The sequence below is a fragment of the Marmota flaviventris genome, chromosome 10, assembly GCF_047511675.1.
Source record: "Marmota flaviventris isolate mMarFla1 chromosome 10, mMarFla1.hap1, whole genome shotgun sequence".
NCBI lineage: Eukaryota > Metazoa > Chordata > Mammalia > Rodentia > Sciuridae > Marmota > Marmota flaviventris.
In genome coordinates, this window is record NC_092507.1 from 73,253,724 (window position 1) to 73,275,678 (window position 21,955).

At 36.3% G+C, this 21,955-nt stretch overlaps 1 protein-coding gene across 2 annotated transcripts in view; it reads right to left on the reverse strand.

Annotated features, from left to right (window-relative positions):
• Positions 1-21,955, reverse strand: part of Selenof (selenoprotein F) — a 42,150-nt gene that overhangs the window by 16,467 nt on the left and 3,728 nt on the right. The window lies entirely within an intron of this gene.

Genomic DNA, 21,955 nt, shown 5'->3' on the forward strand with positions numbered 1-21,955 from the left:
AAAGATATTGTAGGAAAATCAGTATAATCTCATTACAAAGGACTCATGCAAATACTTTCCTGCAATAAAATTCAGTTGAAATAGATACATTAGTAAACATTGTTTTTCTAGTTACAGAACCCATACATTCTCTTTATAATAAAGCTTATAATAAAGAACTCAAATGTGGTGAGCCGCTTCTGCCGTTTCTGCAGACTATGGTCGCCATTACGAGATGGCGCTGGCTCCGCTGTGGTATGTGACAAACAACTCCTTATCTGAGAGAGTTGGCACATGATTTTCACCACCCTGTGAGAAAGCTCCACGCGGCAGCTTTGTATTGGGGCTTGGGATGCTTTATTAAGGCTGGGAGGGCATCCGGGGGAGAGAGAAGAGGAGAAGAAGAAAGAATAAGAAATATCAAGGGACCTGAATAAACTGCTGAGAGAAGATTCCTGAGTGTTGCGTCTTCCTTGCGGGCAAGGGGTCGCGACAAGTGGTGCCGAAACCCGGGAACCAGAACTTTCAGCAGTCAGGGGTGGTGCACCGGTTAGTCCCAGGTAAGTGGGATCCGCGACCAAAGCGGGGTTAATCCCAGGTAAGTGGGATCCGCGACCAAAGCGGGGTTAGTCCCTAGTAAATGGGATCCGCGACCAAAGCGGGGCAGCTCCTCTGTAAACACAGAGAGAGCCTTACATTTTATTGCAGCTGCACTGTCTACTTTCACTTTTGTTTTTTGTGCTTCCTTTGTTGTTGTGTCATGGGTGCCGCATCTTCAAGTCCGCTTCTCCTGGCCCTAGATGGCCTGTTACGTTCCAAGGGCCTGGAAGTGAAACATAGTACTTTACAGAGATTTTTACAGAAGATAGATATCGCTGCACCGTGGTTTGCATTTTCGGGCAGCCTTACTGTACCTAGTTGGGATAAATTAGGCAAAGATCTTGACTTTGCTTCTGAGCAGGGCATATTAGAGGGTGGGGTGATACCCCTTTGGAACATGGTCCGTAGTTGCCTTACAGATGGTAAATGCCAAGAAGCTGTGAGTGAGGGTCAGGCCGTTCTTGAACAACTACATGAGGAAAAATCTGAAGGATCACATAGTGAAGTGGCAGAGAGTATCAAAAGTAACAGTAGTGAGAAGGCAAAAGAGCCTGAAGATAAAAATAGGAGAAGGCTCTATCCAGACTTGACCGAATTCAAAACATCTGAGGACACAAGCAGCTCAGAGTGTTCTGAGGACCTTGATATATTGTTGCAACAACTACATAAGATAAAAATGAAAAAGAAGAAAAAGGAGACACAAGACGCGCATGCCTACTGTAAGAAGGGGGAGGGATCTAATATTGGTCAACAGAATTCTGAGGAGGAGGAGGTTGAAAATTTAGAAGAAGATATGATGCCTGTTGCCCCACCCCCGTATGTGGGGGGGAGCCAAGGTTCTGGGAGGTCTTTTCATGCGCAAGTTTGGAGGACAGTTAATACAGATATGGGACTTGCATACCCTGTATTTCAGGACAATAACAGGGGAAGATATCATGAGCCTTTAGACTTTAAGATAGTTAAAACCTTGGCAGAATCCGTCCGCACTTATGGCATAGATGCCGCTTTCACTCTCACTCAGGTGGAGGGACTTACTAGATTTTGTATGACTCCCTCAGATTGGGCTAGTCTAGTCCGCGCTTGTGTTTCCCCAGGGAAATATTAGGAGTCCAAAGTTGGCTGTTTAATGTTTCTGGCAGTACCCAAGACTCGGAGCGAGGTAGGAGGCTTAAAATTTTTGCAAATAATTCACAATTATCTAATGCTACATTACCCTCTGCAGCAGTCTGTCTCCAATCTCCGTTCCTGTTTCTTTTGGCTAATGTTACATTACAGGGGATGCTTAATTGTTCTAATGTTACTTGCTACTTGTCTGAGTGTTGGAATGGCTCCTGGACTATGGCAGTGATTATGAAAATTCCAACCTTTGTCCCGATCCCAGTTACTGCAGATCCAGAATCCTTTCCTATTGTTGAATTGATTAGAGCCCGTAGAGATTTTGGAATTACGGCAGCTATAGTGACAGCTGTGGCGGTATCTGCTGCTGCAGCAGTTACAGCTGGAGTAGCCATGGCCAGCCAGGTACAAACTGCTGCCACTATTAATCAGGTTATTCAACAAACATCCACCGTACTTGAATCCCAAAGTAAAATTAATCAACACATTTTATCTGGGATTTTGGCTGCTAATCAAAGGATAGATCTGCTTCAAGCTCAAGTTGAGGAATTGTCTGACCTAGTACATTTGGGTTGTGTTGACCAACGTGCACATTTATGCATAACCTCTGTCAGATTTAATGATTCCAGGAATGCCTCCCGCATCATTGGCGAATATTTGGCCGGAAATTGGTCCATGGCAGCGGAAGACATGATCCAGTCTCAACTAACCCAGATAGCTGTCTTGAATAGTACCCGTGTTGAACCAGTGACTTTGGGTCAATTCACCGATTGGATATCTTCTGCTTTTTCCTTCTTCAAAGAGTGGGTGGGAGTAGGCATTTTGGGTGCAATGTGTTGCTTCAGTGTTATACTTTGTTTGTGGTTTCTCTGTCGCCTTAAAACTCGCCATGCACAAGAAAAGGCTATGATCATACAAGCTCTTGCAGCTTTAGAAAATGGCAACTCACCTCAAGTCTGGCTTGCGCATCTTAAACAGTAAACCTTTGTCATGGTCGTTGCACCCCAAGTTATTATAACATTGCACTGGGATCGACATGACTTTCCTTGTTATTCTCTTAGTGTTGGAAAGCCCTTGCACTCTGCTGGTCTTGCTGCCATTGCACGCAGATGGGTTTCCACACTAGTGCTTTACTATCGCTTTAAAGTCCGTGCCTTTCTTTCAGGGTGCTGTCAACTTGTTTGTCATTAATACAGCCACAGTTCAGCCTCAGCTATCCCCCTTCGTCCACCATCGTCACGATACAGGATGCGAGGCAAGGCACTGCACTTGAGTGATCCTTGACGTGGACCTCAAGGAGAGCATGTCCTATTGCATGCGGGTTAGACGCGTCCACGCCCCGCCCCACGAAAAAAGGCGTCGGCTGATATGGCCTCGGATCTGGGGAAGGGCCCTCCTTAGGACTGAGCCATACTATGCAGCCACTTCTGCACAGTGGGATAGGACCTCTACTCTCGCCTGTATTGTTTTAATAAAACAGAAAGGGGGAACTGTGGTGAGCCGCTTCTGCCGTTTCTGCAGACTATGGTCGCCATTACGAGATGGCGCTGGCTCCGCTGTGGTATGTGACAAACAACTCCTTATCTGAGAGAGTTGGCACATGATTTTCACCACCCTGTGAGAAAGCTCCACGCGGCAGCTTTGTATTGGGGCTTGGGATGCTTTATTAAGGCTGGGAGGGCATCCGGGGGAGAGAGAAGAGGAGAAGAAGAAAGAATAAGAAATATCAAGGGACCTGAATAAACTGCTGAGAGAAGATTCCTGAGTGTTGCGTCTTCCTTGCGGGCAAGGGGTCGCGACACTCAAATGCAAATGTTTTATTGTGATGAATTCAGAAGAAATGAATTCAAAGATAAATATCTCTTTTTTATAGCTGTAAAGCCAGCCCATTCCTTTTTTCTTTGTTTTAATTAGTTATACAAGACAGTAGAATGCATTTTGACACATCATACATAAATAGAGTGTAACTTCTCATCCTTCTGGTTGTACATGATATAGAATCACACTGGTTGTGTAGTCATATATGCACCTAGAGTAACAATGTCTGAGTCATTCTATTCTTTCCTACCCCCATACCCCCTCCCCTCCCATCATTCCCCTCTGCCTAATCCAAAGTACCTCTATTCTTCCCTAACTTCCACCTATTGTGAATTAGCATCTGTGTAACAGAAGGTTGGTCCATAGTTTACCTATTTTGAGTTGAGCTGCTATAAACATTGATATGGCTGTGTCACTACAGTATGCTGATTTAAAGTCCTTTGGGTATAAACTGAGGAGTGGGATGGCTGAGTCAAATAGTGATTAAATTCCAAATTTTCTGAGGAATCTCCATACTGCTTTCCAGAGTGGCTGCATCAATCTGCAGTCCCATCAGCAATGTATGAGTGTACCTCTTCCCCCACATTCTTGCCAACATTTATTGTTGCTCGTATCCTTGATAACTGCCATTCTGACTGGAGTGAGATAAAATCTTAAGAGTAGTTTGATTTACATTTCTGGAACCACTAGAGGTGTTGAACTTTTTTTCATGTATTTGTTGATCGACTGCATTTCTTCTGTTAAGTGTCTTGTTCAGTTCCTTAGCCCATTTATTGATTGGGTTAACTGTTATTTTGATGTTGAGTTTGAGTTCTTTATATATCCTGGAGATTAATGCTCTGAGGTGCTTGTGGTAAAGATTTTCTCCCATTCTGTAGGCTCTCTCTTCACGTTATTGATCATTTCCTTTGATTAGAAGAAGCTTTTTCATCCATCCCATTTTATTGATTCTTGATTTTACTTCTCACACAATCCTAAGCCAACATGGTAAGATTTGGGCCTAATCTTTGATCCACTTTGAGTTGAGTTTCATGCAGGGTGAGATAAGGGTTTAATTTCATTTTGTTACATATGGATTTCCAGTTTTCCCAGCACCATTTGTTGAATAGGCTATCTTTCCTCCAAAGAATGTTTTTGGCGCTTTTGTCTAGTATGAGACAACTGAATTAACGTGGGGCCCATTCTTTTTATACTTGGAAATGCCATGGTCCTAAGAGAAGGTTAACAATCTTAAGAATATAACATATTCGGGGCTGGGGATGTGGCTCATTCGGTAGTGTGCTCGCCTGGCATGCGTGTGGCCCGGGTTCGATCCTCACACCACAAACAAACAAAGATGTTGTATCCGCCAAAAACTAAAAAAATAAATATTAAAATAAAAAAAAAAATATATAACATATTCATTTTATCTTCTGTTAGTTCTTAGATTTGTTTTTTTAAGGGAGGTCCAAGAGCTAAATATGGATTTTTAAATGTTTTTTTCTTTTGATAATACTTGGGACTAAACTCACACATGCAAGGCAAGAGCTCTTTCCATTGCTAGACCTTTTTACTTTCTACTTTGAGACAAAGTTGCTAAATTGCCCAGGCTGGCCTTTAATTTATGATCTCCAGAGTAGCTGGGATTACACATGTGTACCTCTGTGCCTGATTGGATTTTACTTTTAAAGTTTTAAAATAGCATTTATTTAATTAAAACCACACACACAAACAAAGAGAGATCCCATGCAACATACACAATTATATAAAATACTCTGGAAAACACAGAAAAGTACAAAGTTGAAATTTCAGAATTACTTTAGTTTGATCTAACAAAAAGATGATTTTTAACATTTTAGTTATTCTGGGCTACATCAGGAGTTCGGGGTATCATATGTCCTTTTGAGAATCTGATAGAATTTTATTTTCATGGTGACTTTTCATGTACTCTCCGAAACCAGATGTGTTTCTGTTGAGAGCCATGGCCGAAAGGGGCCCCAGCAAACTTCCAGCTGCCAGCTGATAATTGGCTCACAGCGGCCACAGCAAACTTCTAGCTGCCAACTGATTGGCTCCTCTGCGGTAATGCTCATTGGGCTGTTTCCCTGCCCTTTCAGACCACGGAGCTGCTCATTGGGGGACTTTTTTGGCTCCGCCCACACGACCCAGCCAATCGGCCTCAAGAGCAGGAGGAGTGGGGGAGGTGGAGAGGCTTGTGGGAAGCCGGTGGTGGCAGTTGGGCTCTGAGGGTTTTTCCTGAGGAGCTGTGTGGTTTGGTGTGTGTGTTCTAAAAATAAAGTTAGCTTCTTTTGACAAGTGGCTCCTGAATTGTGCCCAGCCAGACTGCGGCATTGGTACTTTTCATGTACTCTCTGAAACCAGATGTGTTTCAGATTAAGAATTCTGATGATCCTCTAATGTTTTTTTGCAACAATAAAAATTTAAGATTAAATTGAGCTGACTATATGACAAATTGCTTTTGAACAAGAAATATAGGCCATATTCCCAAAAGTTTAATGAAGAAATGCTCAATATCACTAATATTTAGGGAAATGCAAATCAAAATGACAATGAGATAGCACTTCATACCTATTAGGATAGCTAGTAATAAAAAAGCAGAAAACAAGTGGTAATGAGGATATGGAGAAATCGGAACCCTCGAGTACTACTGCTGGAAATGATATGTGGTGTAGCTGCCATGAAAAATGTAAAGGAGGTTTCTTAAAAAAAAAATTAAAAATCCAATTACCATATCACCTGAGATTCTACTTCTGGATATATAATCAAAAGAAAGATGTTAGGAGTCCTAGGTCAGGAGGTCCTACTCTAGGATTTACTAACACATCATGTCTGGCCACAGGCCCCAAACAGCAAACAAAAAAAGGAATGATGAAAAGCAGGGAAAGAAGTATAATAAATATGGCCATAATTAGAAGGAAAAGTGAGATAAAGCATTTTAGCCCTGTCCTCAGGGTACTATCATGTGCTTCCAAATTATGTAGATAATGGAGACCAGAAATATTACACACAGTCCAACAGTCTTGGTCAAACTATGGTCTGCTTAATCATTATCTCAGGACTGGTCAGGTTACTAATGCCTGGGGAATAGTTTCCTCTCACCACAGATGTGACTTGGAATCTATGGTGACTCAGAGCAAAGAAAATACATGCAAACTCAAATGGATATTTGTATGTCATGCATAGCTGCCTTATTCAAAATAGTCATAGGGCCAACCAACTGAAAGGTTAAAACATTAAAAAAATGTGGCACATAGTGGAATGTTTTTCAGTTTTAAAAACAAAACAAATTCTAATACATGTTACAACATGAATGAACCTTAAGGGCAACAAAGTTGCTCAAGATGAGAACCTCTAAGATATTTTAGTAAGTCAGCCAAAAGATCAAATACTATACAATCACTTACTTTAAGGAGGCAACCAGAGTAGTTAAATTCAGATACAGAAAGTAAAATGGTGATTATCAAGCCAGGGAAGGAAAGAAGGGGTATTTAATGTTTAATGGGTATGGAGAGTCTCTGGCAAAGATGGTGATAATGGCTGTACAGCAAACTGAATGTACTAAATGCCTGAACTGTACACTTAAGAATGGCTAAAATGCTGAACTTTATGTTTATATATTTTACCACAATTTAAAAAATACAGGCCATATTAAAATTTAGCTATTAGATTTTATTTTTGACTTCTGATGTCCTGGAAATTCTTGGTGGAGATTCCACTGTGTTATAATGGCATTTTCCTAAACCATTATTTATCAAAATTTTTTGTATTATGACACATGTGGAAAGTGGAAATTATATATGGGGCAAAAGAAGGAAGCTTCGTCTATCTGGGAATGATAAGTCTGGGAGGCCACTTACTCAGGCCCTTGGTTGTGTAAAGGACTATATCCCAGTAAAATAGCTCATTCACAGAAAGCCTTTCTGTACCATAAAATACCAACTGCCTGAATTAACAATAGTAGTAACATATCCTTCAATGAATAGATAGCTTAGATGTTACTTCATCCAGGAAAACTAGTGTTGATTTCTTACATTAAGCTAGGGACTTTATCAATAAACTTCCACAAAACTCTGCTCACCTCACAATATACTGTAAATATTCAATTAACTTAATGGTTAGTGGAAAATGTCTTATGGTAATTTCCTCCAGATTCAGAAACAAATCTGCTCAATATATGTGCACTGAATGTAGATTACTCATCTACAAAATCTAAAAGCCTCTTATTTCATCACATAACTTAAGAAATATTTTGAGGTAAACAGAAGAAAATATGATTGGAAGTTGCATACTGGTACTAAAGTCAAATTTTAAAAGCATTAACTGTGATGCTAGTTGGCATTGTGCTTATGAATTTACAGTGCTCACAGGGAAATTTTTGTTTTTCATGGCAAACACAAAATTTTAAAATTACCTAAATTGTAGTAAACTTTAAATGTCTTATAATTATAAGCATCTTTGACGTTATACCCACAAATTCACAACAATGAAAAATATGCTACTTTTAAATAAATAATAGGAGTTCTCCATGGCATAATGTATAAAAAGATTAATAACAGGTTAAAACATGTGATTCCTTGACATTAACTGAGTTTCAATCTTTACATTTTTAAAAAGTGACTGGCAAACAAAAATAACCTTCTAAAATTTAGGGAAAAATGTCAACAGAAAAAAAAATAAGCAATTTATATAACTTCTCATATTAAATTAGTAGGTTTTTAAAAAATCATTAAGGAAGAATTATTTGTATAATCTAATTTAGGTACTAGTAGGTCACTATTTAATTAGAATTTTATTACAGTAGCCAAAATAATTTAAAGGAAAATATATGGAAATCTTTAGAAATACATAAAAGTGATACATAAAACTATATCTTTTCCCTTTGGAGTTTTTATGCACTTCCATGTTACTTATGATTGCCAGATATTCCTAAACTTCTATAGGGTTCTTTGGGTGCAAAGTGTGATTATCTAACTACTTTGGCTCTTCCATTTATTTACTTTATTTGAAACAGGATTTCTGAATATGCCAATTTCCTTCATTTAAATGCCTCATTCTTGAGATAAATTATAGCTTTCTGGTTACCTGATCTTTATCCCAGTTTAAATAAATTTTAAGTATTTTAAGGCTGTATTTGTATGTATCTCAATTTTAGATTCTCTATATTTCATTTTTACTAAGATTTTGGGACAATGTATTCCTTCTGTTGTAGAAAGACTTCTGCAATAACTTTACTATGGGAATACAACTACCCCCCTGACCTGACTAATCTCATATTACAAAATTTTAGCAATGGTTTAAAAGTTTACTAAGAGGTTTCACACATAGTAAAAGGCTAAAATCTTTATTTTGGGGTGATAACTTTTCTGTGATTAGATTCAACTAGTTCCTACAAACAAGTTCACAGTTTCATATTTACAGCAAGAAAAAAAAAACTAGTAAAATGCTGTTTTCTCATCAGATAGCTAAATTTGAAAATAAGCTAACTTATAAACTCAACAAAGATAAAATATGTGAATTATATAAACTTAATTAAATTAAAAAAAAAGCTGCATTTGTTAACTTTTGCTGCCATCATCATATGCTACTTACATAGCAAATCTATAAACCTGGTCTAAGTCACCTTCTGCTACTTTCAAACTCCAAGCACTTAACATATTTTTCCTGGTGGTAATAACCATGGTAAAGAAACATGACAATAAGAAAATCTTGAAATAAACTAATTATTTATGTTGAATAGTATTAAATATTAAATTTTCACACAATATGGCACTGAAAAAAAGAAGTCAAGTTATAACATTAAATGTGGTCCTAATTGGCTTTGCGCTTACAAGCAGCAAGCACCCATGGGTGTCATTCTGAGCTCTCATTTACTGTTTGAACAAATGGGATATGAACTACACTTATAGAGGTGTGATAAGGAGTGAATTGTTAGGATACTCAATAAGTAACAATAGCTATTACTATACTGCTTTCTTTAATACTATCAGTAAAAATTCAAGTTGTGTACTTGAAACCCATTTTAAGGCACAGTTTAATAGGTTTTTTTTTTTTTTTTGTGAAAGGACTATTTAAGGCTATTTATTCATGTTCTCCTGGAATCAGAATGGCCATTCCAGAATTTCTCAAACTTTTAAATTCAAATTACTTTAGAACAGTGTTCTCAACTCTCACAGTTCCCTAGAGTTACTTGGGAAGATTTTGAAAATTACTGAACCATGGAACCCACCCCATATCAACTAAATTATTATCTGAAAGTAAGATTTAGGCATCAGGATTTTAATCGCCGCCACCACCACCACCACCACCACCACCACCACCACCACCACCACCACCACTGCTACTACTATTACTAGCAGCTCTCCAAATTGTTAACATAGAGCCAGGGATGAGAAATACTGCCTTGTATTAAACTTTATTAATAGCCAAAACATGCAAAATGATGACATAGGAGGCTTTTGTTCAACAGACTATTCAAACTGGTTCTAAAAGGTAAACCCAAAGCAAGGCAAATGTTGCAGTGCTTATCTTTTATTAAGTATGGCTTGTAGCCATTCATTATTACATTAGAAACTCTTTGCTTAAAAAAAACCTGAATTTATTTATGTTTTATGTTATTTTTAAAATTGACACATAAAAATTGTACATATTTATGGGGTATCATGGTCTCTTTCAATACATTTTTTACATGGTCTAGTAGTCAAATAAGGGTAAGCTCATCTATTTCTGTGTATTTATTATTTCTTTCTGGTGAAAACAAACCCTCTATCTGATTAAAGACAAAACCTTAGCATTAAAGACATTCAACAGTAACACTGAAAAATTTTTTAAAAAGCCTAATTAAATGTGGTTTTTATTTGCCTAAAGTGCTAATTTTACTTACATTCAAATAATTTAAAAAACCCGACATAACTATTAATATAATTATGCATATTAATGAATAAAATGCTATTAGGTGAACAAAAGCAAAAATTTTAACTGCTAAATAATTCCAGATCTGAGGAGTAAATATTACTTGTACCCATTGTTATTTCTTAAAATAAATTTATTCCTTCCATACAGTGGAAAAATATATCATGTGGAAAGTATTTTTAGCAAAATTTGGCCAACTAATAGTAAAAAAAAATATTTTCACCTAAACCATGTCTAGTGATCTGTTGGCTTATAATATATTGTTCATTCCCATATTTTATTTTCTTTTCTTTTAAACTAGGAATTGAACCCAGGGGTGCTTTGCCACTTGCAGTGTATCCTCTGTCCTTTTTATTTTCAGAAATCATCTGGCCAAGTTGCTTAGGGCCTCACTAAGTTGCTGGGGCTGGCCTTGAATTTGTGATCTTCCTGCCTCAGCTTCCCCAGTCGCTGGGATTACATATATGTGCCACCACAACTGGCTCATTACCATATTTTCTGATATTTTAAAAACATCTGATGCTATGAATAAGCTATAATTTTACACATGGACAAATAATGAGAGTGTTACAATTTTTGTGATCTAATAGTAATCTTTTGTTAAGATCTCACAGTCACAAAGCAGATTTTTTTACCATGTATAGGGCAAACCATATGTGTTGACATTACCATATCCACAATGACTGGTGATGTTATTATTAAGGAACCAATGGATACAAACTGAAGATTAGGGAAAAAAAAATTTGGTTGTAAGTTTTGCAAGCTGGCAATGTACTTCTCCAATACTATACCCTTGAGTTAAACTACTCATTTTTGGATGCCTTCTACTGAATTCTCAAAATATATAAAACAATGACTTTATGCCCAGTCATTTTAAATTTTTATTTTCAGACAGGGTCTTGCTAAATTACCTAGGCTGGTTTTGAGCTGATGATCCTCCTGCCTCGGCCATACAAAATAGAAGGAATTACAGGCATTTACCACCGCACCCATCTAGTTTACACACACACACACACACACACACACACACACACCACACATTTTTGGCACCAGAGATTGAACCCAGAGGAGCTTTACCACTGAGCCACATCCCTAGCCCTTTTGATATTTTATTTAGAGTCAGGTTCTCACTGATTTGCTTAGGGCCTGGATAAATTGCTGAGGCTAACTTTGAACTCATGATCTTCCTGTCTCAGCCTCCCGAACTGGTGGGATTACAGGTGTGTGCCAATATGCTAGGTTAAAGGTGTATGCCAATGTGCCCAGCTCTGACACTATTAAAATGCTATTTATTTTTCTATTATTGTTTCTACTTTGAGACTGAGAAGAAAAGTTACCAAACATGCAAGGTAACTGTGTTACTCAGATTTGCATGGTTGTGACCCAAAAAAGAACTTAAAGAAGGAAAGATTTATCTTGGCTCACAATTTCAGAGATTTTGATCCATGATCTGCATTCTCTACTGCCTAGACATCATGGTGGAAGAGCATGGTGGAGGAAAGCTGCTCAGCTCAGGGCAGCTGGGAAGCACAAAAAAAAAAAAAGGCAGGAAGGGACCAGGGACAGATACAGTCACTAGTGACCTATTTCCTTTAGCCAAACCCACCTGCCTATATTACCATCCAATTGTCTATACAAATTATTCATCCACTGATGAGGTTAGAAGTCTCACAATCCAGTCTTTTCACCTCTAAACACTACTGCATCACCTAACACAGTGTTTTAAGGGGATACTGCAAATCCAAAATGTAACAGTAACATTTACTTTAGATTCTAAAGAAGGTAAGAATAAACTGGGGGACTAGTTCTGTTAGAGTCTATAAACAAGTCAAGATGGTGCCTGGCATTTTGCAGAGGGAGTGGTTTGTGAAGTAACGCCAGCGAGCCATTAAGTGTGGAGATTCCTTATTGGTTGACTGCTGTATCTAGTTTATATTAATTAAGATAAGCTGTGTGGAATATATATATACCCCTCTGGTCCTACAATAAACGGCTCCCACTCCAGCTGTATCAATCTACACAAGTTCCTCCTCACCCCCCGGGGTTACTTTGCTGTAGCCGGACTGCGGCAGCTCTACAAAGATAAAATAAAGATCTCACTAAAAAGCTCAATGAAAATGTGTAAAAACAAAACAAAAGGAAAATGAAAATACTCTCAACTTCACTGTCTTCTAGATCAGCCCATTCTAACTATGAAACCAAGGGAAAAAAGAACTAGGTTTCTTTTAAAACTGTGATGATGAATAGGACTTGTATATATACCTACAACAAAGGGGTAAGACTGTATTAAGACTTTCACTTGGAAATCAATATAATACTGATGTACCCATACCATCACCACCAAATCTACGCCCTCTGGTCTCCCTAGACTTCAAGTACAAATACAAATGACTTAAGCCATCATATGGAGCAATGCACACAATTTTCTGATGCTTAGGAAATATCACACAATGAAAGAAAATAACTTGAACAAACTCAATTGCTACATTTCTTGAGGTTCAAATCTTCAAAGAATTGGTAAAAATAACTCCGACCTTGAGTATCATAGGTAATAGATTAAAATAATTTAGAAAATGCTGAACTATTTTCTATATAGTATGCAGTAAATGTCTTTTTTGCTCCTAAAAGTTTGAAAAATACAACCTATATTCCTGTTAATTTGAGAAATTGAGATCCAGTGAAAATATGGCCCAGCATTTTTACTAGCTTCAAAAACTGAACACGAAGGTGTTAATATATGGCAACAAAAGCTGATTTTTTGATTCTCTGTGCTGATTTGCTATATAAAGGGAGCAATTATCTTTTAAAATTTTTTTTAAATTGTTGATGACACGATACCTTTATTTATTTATTTTTATGTGGTGCTGAGGATCGAACCCAGGGCTTCACACATGCAAGGTGAGCGCTCTACTACTGAGCCACAACCCTAGCCCTGCAATTATCATCTTTAAGAAAGGTTATAAATATTAGAAATTAGCACACAAAACATTTGGCACATGTGTATATTTTGTTTATAGCACATATCTCATTGAATTCTTTTAAAGAAACAATGCATCTGGAAACAGAAACATAAAAGAAATAGTACAAAAAGGTATAACACAGTAAGAAAAATCTTCCTCTGCCTCCCACTCTGCAATTCTAGCAGCTTGGGAGGCTGAAGCAGGGACTGCCAAGTTCAAAGCCAGCTTCAACAACTAGGCAAGGCCCTAAGCAATTTAGTGGACCCTGCCTCAAAATAACAAGTTAAAAAAGGACTGGAGATGTGACTCAGTGGTTAAGCACTCCTGGGTCCAACTGCCAATACCAAAAAAAAAAAAAAAAAAAGGCAAGTGTGACAAAATGTTTTAATATACTTAAAGGCTGATCCTAATTTGTAAATACTTACAGACTACATTTATTTTTCATATTAAAGGCAGATGTAAAAATAAACTTACTTTCAGTTAAAATGAATAATTTCGCAAAATAAACATTAAAATTGTTACACAAATGCATTATACGTATATTTATAGCCACTTATTAGCTCTCTGAGTCAGGCAAGATCTGTTTGGCTTGACTCAACTATGAAATGGGGATACTACTGACACTTATCAATCATGATTGTTACTACTACTATTATTATTTTTGCACTACTGAACCCAGGGCCTTATGTATGATAGTCAAATATGCTATCAATAAGCTATACCTCCAGTTCTTTAAAAAATTTTTTATTCTGAGACAGGGTGCCAAGGCTGGCCTCAAACTTGCTCTTCCTGCGTAACTTAGCTTCACGAGCAGCTGGGATTACAGGCATGTGCCATCATGCCCTGTTATGAGTGCCATATGAACAAATTCACTTATAAGTACTTGGGAGCTGGGCCCGGTGGAGCACATTTGTAATCTCAGTGGCTTAGGAGGCTGAGGCATGAGGACTGCAAGTTCAAAGCCAGTCTCAGCAAAAGCGAGGTGCTAAGCAACTCAGTGAGACCCTGACTCTAAATATAAATACAAAGCAGGGCTGGGGATACCACTCAGTGGTCAAGTGCCCCTGAGTTCAATCCCTACTACCCTCCCCCACCAAAAGTACATGGAACAGTACCTTCCTATAATAACAACTTTAAGAATGTTAGTGGCCTTTGAAGTAAATATTTGTGTCATGATTTAATATTGTAGCAACTCAAATGTCTAAGTGATACTTAAAATACTTTGAAATGCTGACAAACATTATATCAGAAAAAACCCTACTTTGTTAATGTTTTTATATTAGAATAATCTGTTGAAGGTATTTGTATTTTTTGTTTCCTTTGAAGGAATCAGTTCAGGTATTAATGCTACCAACAGTACAGAAATAAAGCTATTTTAAGCAACTGTGAAATCTCTTTAGTGACTATAATTTCACGCACAGTTAGCTTAAATTCCATTTCATCCTTCTGTGTTTTACACGGCAACAGGAATCAGTTTCTGACAAGTTAAAACCCAAAATTTGCCACTGTCTTGAATAATACTGTTTAACCTTACTTTTGAATTACTCTAAAATGAACTACAGAATGTCCATGTAAAATTGAAAACAATGAACTATTTTTTGCTCTTTTATCAAAATTAAGAAAATTATATCACTTATTTAAAGGTCTGTTCATATGGGCCTTAACTAAAGCAAAATTAGATATATTCTTGAAAAATAACAGTTAAGAGAAGCCACTACGACCTGTGATAAATTGAGAAATAAAGATTTAATAATTTTAGATAAAAATTAGTAATGCAATTTTGCTAATAATTAGTTAACTATAAATGCAATGTCAGCCTAGAGTTTTATATTTAACTCACTTGGCTTCTTACAGAAAATCTGTGAAGTAAGAATTACTATTAACATTTTCAAAATGATAGGAAAAATAGCATAGAAGTTTAAAAACAGGGAGCTCCAGAGTCAAACTGAGATGCAATCAAGTTCTGGCAACTAACTGCCATATAACTTTGGGCAGATTATGTCCTAGTTTCTTTTTATGTCAAAAGTACAGAGTATCTACATTATAGAATTGTTATGAGGATTAAACAGTGTGGGTAAAATACTTAGCATACAATCAATATAAAATAAACACTCAAAGGTGAGCCAAAGTAATTATGACAACAAAACTGAGGATTCTGGAGTATTTGCTAGATCAAAGTCACCAAGTCAAGAAGCAATGGAGCAGAGATTAAAATTGAATTTTTAAAAAAACTATTACCAAAAGAAGAGGATAAACTTCTAATGAACTATACACACGTTAATATTACCTTTGTATTTTCTCTGGCTCAGAGAGCATTTAAATATAAAGGCATAGTATAGTACACACTGAAAATGATAATGCTACTATATTAAGTTGGTAAGTTAGCAAGTAGTGGTATGATAATAGCCTAGACTTTGATTGGTACTATTAATGAGATCATGATATTCCAAGACTCAAACAAAAGAAATCTCTTCTTTTTTTTTTTTTGTTTTTATTAATTTTTTATTGTTGGCTGTTCAAAACATTACATAGTACTTGATATATCATATTTCACAATTTGATTCAAGTGGGTTATGAGCTCCCATTTTTACCCCATATAAGAAATCTCTTCTTCATCTGTACGATTTGCGTTATGAAGAAGAAAAAATGTCACTTTCCAAATTTTTCTCCATCAAAATTACCTTGAACCTTTGAAATCTGTTATCAGATAGTAGATTAACAATATAAATAAATAGCAGAGGACTATTAGTGGAAAAATTAAAAATATCAAGACTTTCCCTTGACCTGCTATCTGAAAGAGTTTGAAAATATACAATGTATACTTTATTCTAAATTTACTTTAAAATATGGGTCTCTTTCAATTTTCAGAATAGTTTTATCCTATGAGAACTGAGGTGTTTAGTGGCATTATTTGCCTAGCATGCACAAGGGTTCTGGTTTGAATCCTCTCCACTGGGGGTGGAAAAAAAAATCTCTTCTTTAGCAATAGCTTTGAAAAAAATGTTTAAGGAAACAGACACAGTGATCAATTAATTTGTACAAGAATACCACTTGAGTAGCACAGAGGATCTGGACTGAAGTAGTCTGGTTGTAGATCCAGTGTCTTGGCCACTATTCTAAACTCCCTAATTCAATCAAGACAGAATAAATAGCAAGTTAAGGTGAAACAATTTGATTATCGATTATACAGATGAGTAATTTAGCTAGGCATATTGTTATTTCTACCAAACAGCTCTGATTTGGTAATAAGCTTGACCTTTAGAATAACTGTTCTAAAACAAAGTATATGTAAATGCAAAAGTGCTAAAACCTTATTTTGGTATAGTGTGTTGGCACAAGCCTATAGTCCCAGCTACTTTGGAAGGGTGAAGCAGGAGGATCTAATCCCAAGGTTGAGGGCCAGCCTTGGAAACTTAGTGAGACTGTTTCTTTTTTTTTTTAATTTTTAAGTTGTTGATAGACCTTTATTTATTTATTTTTTAAAATTTATATGTGGTGCTGAGAACTGAAACCAGTGCCTCACACAAGCTAGGCAAGTGTGCTATTCCTGAGCCCCAGCCCTGAGACTGTATTAAAATAAAAAAAATAAAGGGCTGGGGATGTCATTCAGTGGCACAGAGGACCTGGGTTCAGTCCCCAGTAGCTCCCTTCTCTAGATGCACGCGCGCGTGCGCACACACACACACACAAAGAAGAAAACAATAAGAAACAGTAATACTACAGGATCTTGTTAAAACCCAAACAAACAAACAGAACCCTAAAAAACAAAAACAAAACCAGAACAAGAGTAAGCTAAAGAATTAGGGGCAGGGCTGGGGATGTGGCTCAAGCGGTAGTGTGCTCGCCTGGCATGTGTGCAGCCTGGGTTCGATCCTCAGCACCACATACAAACAAAGATGTTGTGTCCATCAATAACTAAAAAAAAAATTAAATAAATATTTTTTAAAAAAGAATTAGGGGCATATAATAAGGAGAAATGCAAAATTTCTACATAACAATGTCTGAAAGAAGCCAAAATCTTCAAGATATGAAAACATAAACAAATGAAGACAGGGAAAAAGGACTTTGATGCTATAACAAGGTAAAGAATTAGCGAGATTACAAAAAGATGAGAAAAATAATGCACCTATTTTTAAGTTCTATGCTTTAATTTTATAAATCTTAAAAAACAAAAGCTTAAAAATCCTTAACACAAAAATATCTGATTTATGTTTATCCTCAGGAAAATCCTAGGAAACTATTTTAATCTGAAAGTCATGTATACTTTCAAAAAGAACTGGAATCACTAAAAAGTTGTGCTAAAAAATCAACATATGACTTTTTAGGTAGATCAAGGGTGTTTATGATAGCCTTTTAAATAAAATGTAGAAATGAAGGCTCTATATTTGTAGATAGATAATTATAACCACAGCATGTTTCCAATGGATAACTGCCAATATGGAGACAAATTTTCTTGTTCTTTCAAAATTTTAAATATCTTTCAGGTTATGTAAATGAAACATATGAAAAGGTATTTATGAAGCAATTACAAAATTCTAGCATATTTTAACATAAGTTTAAAAATCACCTTTTCTAACTTGTTTTTAGTAAAATCAGCCTATTTTAGGACAAAAACTAATGAAATTATGTGTGCTACTGGCTGGCAATTCAGAAACACATCATAAAACAGTCTTAGACTTCAAAGAGTATATTTATTGGGAAAAAAAGGAAAGCAAAACAAGAGATATACCTGAGAACTGCTTCATCTGTTGTTTCCTAGTGCACCAATCCATTCATTCAACTACTGGAGAAGTTAATAGCTTCTTTCATTATTCCATAATCTAACAAATAACTCAGGCAATAACTGGTCCTTGCCGAAAATATTTTAAAAATGTAAACAAGGAAGAATTAGTCCTTTTCCAGAGGAAGAAGCTGTATGATGCAGCTTCTTTTCTTACCTCAGGGAAAAAGCCAGGCAATAGTGAAGTAAAGAATGTGTAAAAGCAAAAACTAAGAGACAGACTGCAAGATACAGTCTGTTTCTGATTTCTAACTGTCTCCTCCTCTAGTGTTGTTGTTCAACTGTGGAGTTCATGTGTCAAAACATTCACTTCTTTCTCTAAACCAGGCAGTTAAGATTGTTGGTCAAGAAGTTCAAATATAAGATCAATGGGAAGAACTCTACTCAATGGGATTGGGTATCTTTTTGATGCCTTCCCTTCCATCTTCAGATTCTTCATAGAAATCTGAAGTCATGAGACTTAGTACATACTGCTTTGTCAGCTTTTTCACTGCTGTGATTAAAAGACCTGAAAAGAACAATTTTAGAAGAGGAAAAGTTTATTTGGGAGCTCACGGTTTTAGGTTTGTCCATAGAGAACCAACTCCATTCCTCAGGGCTAAAGGTGGTGGAAGGAAGCACCTCGAATGATGATCAGAAAGCAGAAAGAGACTCCACTTGCCATATACCTAATATATACTCCAAAGGCATGCCCCTAATGATCTACCTTCTCCAGTCACAACCTAACGGGCCTTCAGTTATCACTCAGTTAATATCATCAAGGTATTAATTCACTGATTGGATTAAAAGCTCACATAATCCCAATCATTTCTCCTCTGAATCTTCTTGCATTGCCTCACACATGAACTTTTGGGGACAACTCACATCCAATCCATAACACTAAATGTACAGAAATAGCACTAAAATTCAAATACTTTTATTAGTTTACATTTTTTCTTTAAGCTACAAATTGTTTTTTTCCTTATAATTAATAATCTTATTATTGTTTACAAACCATACCTAGGCATGTACTTGTGAGCAAAACTAGTTAAAACAATAGTAAAATAGATTAACAAAAATGTCATTCTAGAGAGATGTGGTGGTGTACACCTGTAATCCCAGCAGCTTGGGAGGCTTACGCAGGAGGATTGCAAGTTCAAAGCCAGCCTCAGAAAGTTAGTGAGACCCTTTCTCAAAAAGGTTTGGGATGTGGCTCAGTGGTTAAGAGTCCCTAGGTTCAATGCCCCATAACAACAACAACAACAACAAAACCCCCACAAAACTTCATTCTAAGTAGTATATGAAATGTAGATCCTTTATGGTAAAGTAGGTCCTTTATGATCAAAATGGGGAAGAGAAGAAGATCAAATTAAAAAAATAATGCAATATCTACTGGAAGAATGATAAAGGATTTTGGACAGTTTACGCTTTTATTAGGAATATATATTTTTCAACAATTTTATGCTGCCGGCTACCAAAGGCTAAATTGAAACTGTAAAATGAGTGACCATTACTAAAAATGATAGGCCTTATCCTTGGGTAGACCTTCAGTGCATTCAACTATGTAAGAATCAAAAATTCTAGTTACATTTATTTATAATACAACAGGCTAAAACATTCTTATGTAAACTATAATTTTTCTTCTAAAAAATTATATTCTCAATGATTCACACAGAGAGACATGTTTAAGTATTTTTTAGCATTTCTGATATAAGACACTAGGATTATATACTACAGATTTTTACTATGATTAAGTGAGGACTAAATTCAATTATTACTTAAAAATTAAGCCTTAAGCCTGTGTGAAATAGAAGAATATTTGTTATATGTATTCTGTTACCTATGATCAAGTGTCAATAATTGGAGAAGTACTACACATATTAAATCAAGTATAATTATTTTTGAAAGTGGTTTGCTTTTAAATGGAGGCTTGCCCAACATGTTGTATGTTCATACTTGCAGCATAATTCTAAGTGTTTTTTCTGTTGGTTCCACTAGAGTTATTAAAAAAAAAAAAAATCACTAATTTTTGTACAAAAGGTACTACTAGATGATTAAAAGAAATATGTCTTGGAGACTAGGGGTTAGGAATAAAGGGAAAAAAACACAAGGTTTAACACAAAATAATTATTAGGACATAGACTCACTTGTTTTTAGACATTAAATACTTTAGCTTGTAATTAGTTTGACATATAGTAACTGGCAGACTACTTGCCTTTTGTTATTGTTGAAAGGTATCTAGATACAACATATAGCTCAATTAATAATGAAAATTGAATAATATAATTAGTTTTAAAACCATGTGATCTAAATTTGATTTCACTAAAACTACCACATAAAACCTGAGTATATGAAGGAGTACTGAGAAAAAAACAATAAATAGTTTTTATATGCACTTGTTTTATAGCTTAGACATACTGTATATCAAAGGGTAGAACTTCTCAATTTGCCATTAATTTTAAGGGAATGTGGGGGGAGACAGATGGTTTGTTATAAATTTAGGGTCCTGATGAATAATCACTGAGTAGTATGGTCCATAGAACAAGGAAGAGATGATAACTCAAAAAGTTTCTTTCAGTAATGTTGGGTCAGGCCCCAAATGGCTATAGTTTTAGGCTCCCTTTGCTGAAGTTTCCAGCAGGCTATTATGTTTTTAGTGTGTAGTCAGGGCTAGGAATTGGCTGTTAGGGTTAGTCAAGTCCCAAACCACACTGATTCAGCCTATATACTCAAGGTCATAAAAGTTAACTTGTCAACATGTGCCCCCTTACGTAAACTGTTGGCAGTGTGTCTTCTTTAGTTGAGACTGCATATAAAAGCGCCTAGAGAAAAGACTGGGTGTTAAATGGCTGAAGCTGGGGGCTAAAGCTGAAGCTGGAGCCACCTCTGAAAAAAGCATGTCTACTATCCTAACTCTGTTTACTGAGTCTGAGTACGAAAACAAGAAATAATCTGTCCATATGGGTATCTCATCTAAAGCTAAATCCTGTTTTAAATGTATTTAAAATCAAGTTTTAATACTTGTTATTTAGATTTTATTTATATGCAATAAAGAGTAATTTACATATATGGAAATCTAAATATAAACTATGTGAATCTAAACATCAAGCGGAATCTACGGGACACTGAGAATTTCAGGTTTATGATACTGAGAAACTGAGAAGTCACATGTTAACTCTTGGCTGGACTGAATACTTACATTTAAAAAGCTCCTTGGCCTGTCTTTTTTTTTTTTTTTTTTTTGCAGTACTGAGGATTGAACTCTGGAATGCTCTACCACTGAGCTGTATTTCCAGCTCTTTTTCTCTTTTATTTTGAGAGAGTATCTCACTAGGTTGCCCAGGATGGACTTGAACTTATGATCCTCTTGCCTTAGATTTCGTTGTAGTTGGGATTATAGGTGTGTGCCTGGCTGCTTGTTTTTCTTTTAGAACTACAAAAATGTATTTAATGTTAGAAATAAACCATAACTATCTAATCATGAGAAAATATCCTGTTTCAAAGTTATATAAATGAACACCTTAAATAAAATTCAGCATATACAAGTGAAAGAGAATACTAAGAGGAAACTTAGTAGAAAGATGATAAATATTTCCTCAACCCAGAGATCTTTTTTTTTAGTGGAGGAGTAGTGCAGGGAATTGAACATGGATCCTTGTGCATGCCAGGCAAGCACTCTACCACTGAGCTATGCCACCAATCACTAATTCAGTTTTTTCTTTTCCTTTTTTTTTCTTTTGGTGGGGGTTGGGGGGAATATTGGGGATTAAACTCAAGGGCACGTGACCACTGAGCGATACCCCCAGCCCCATTT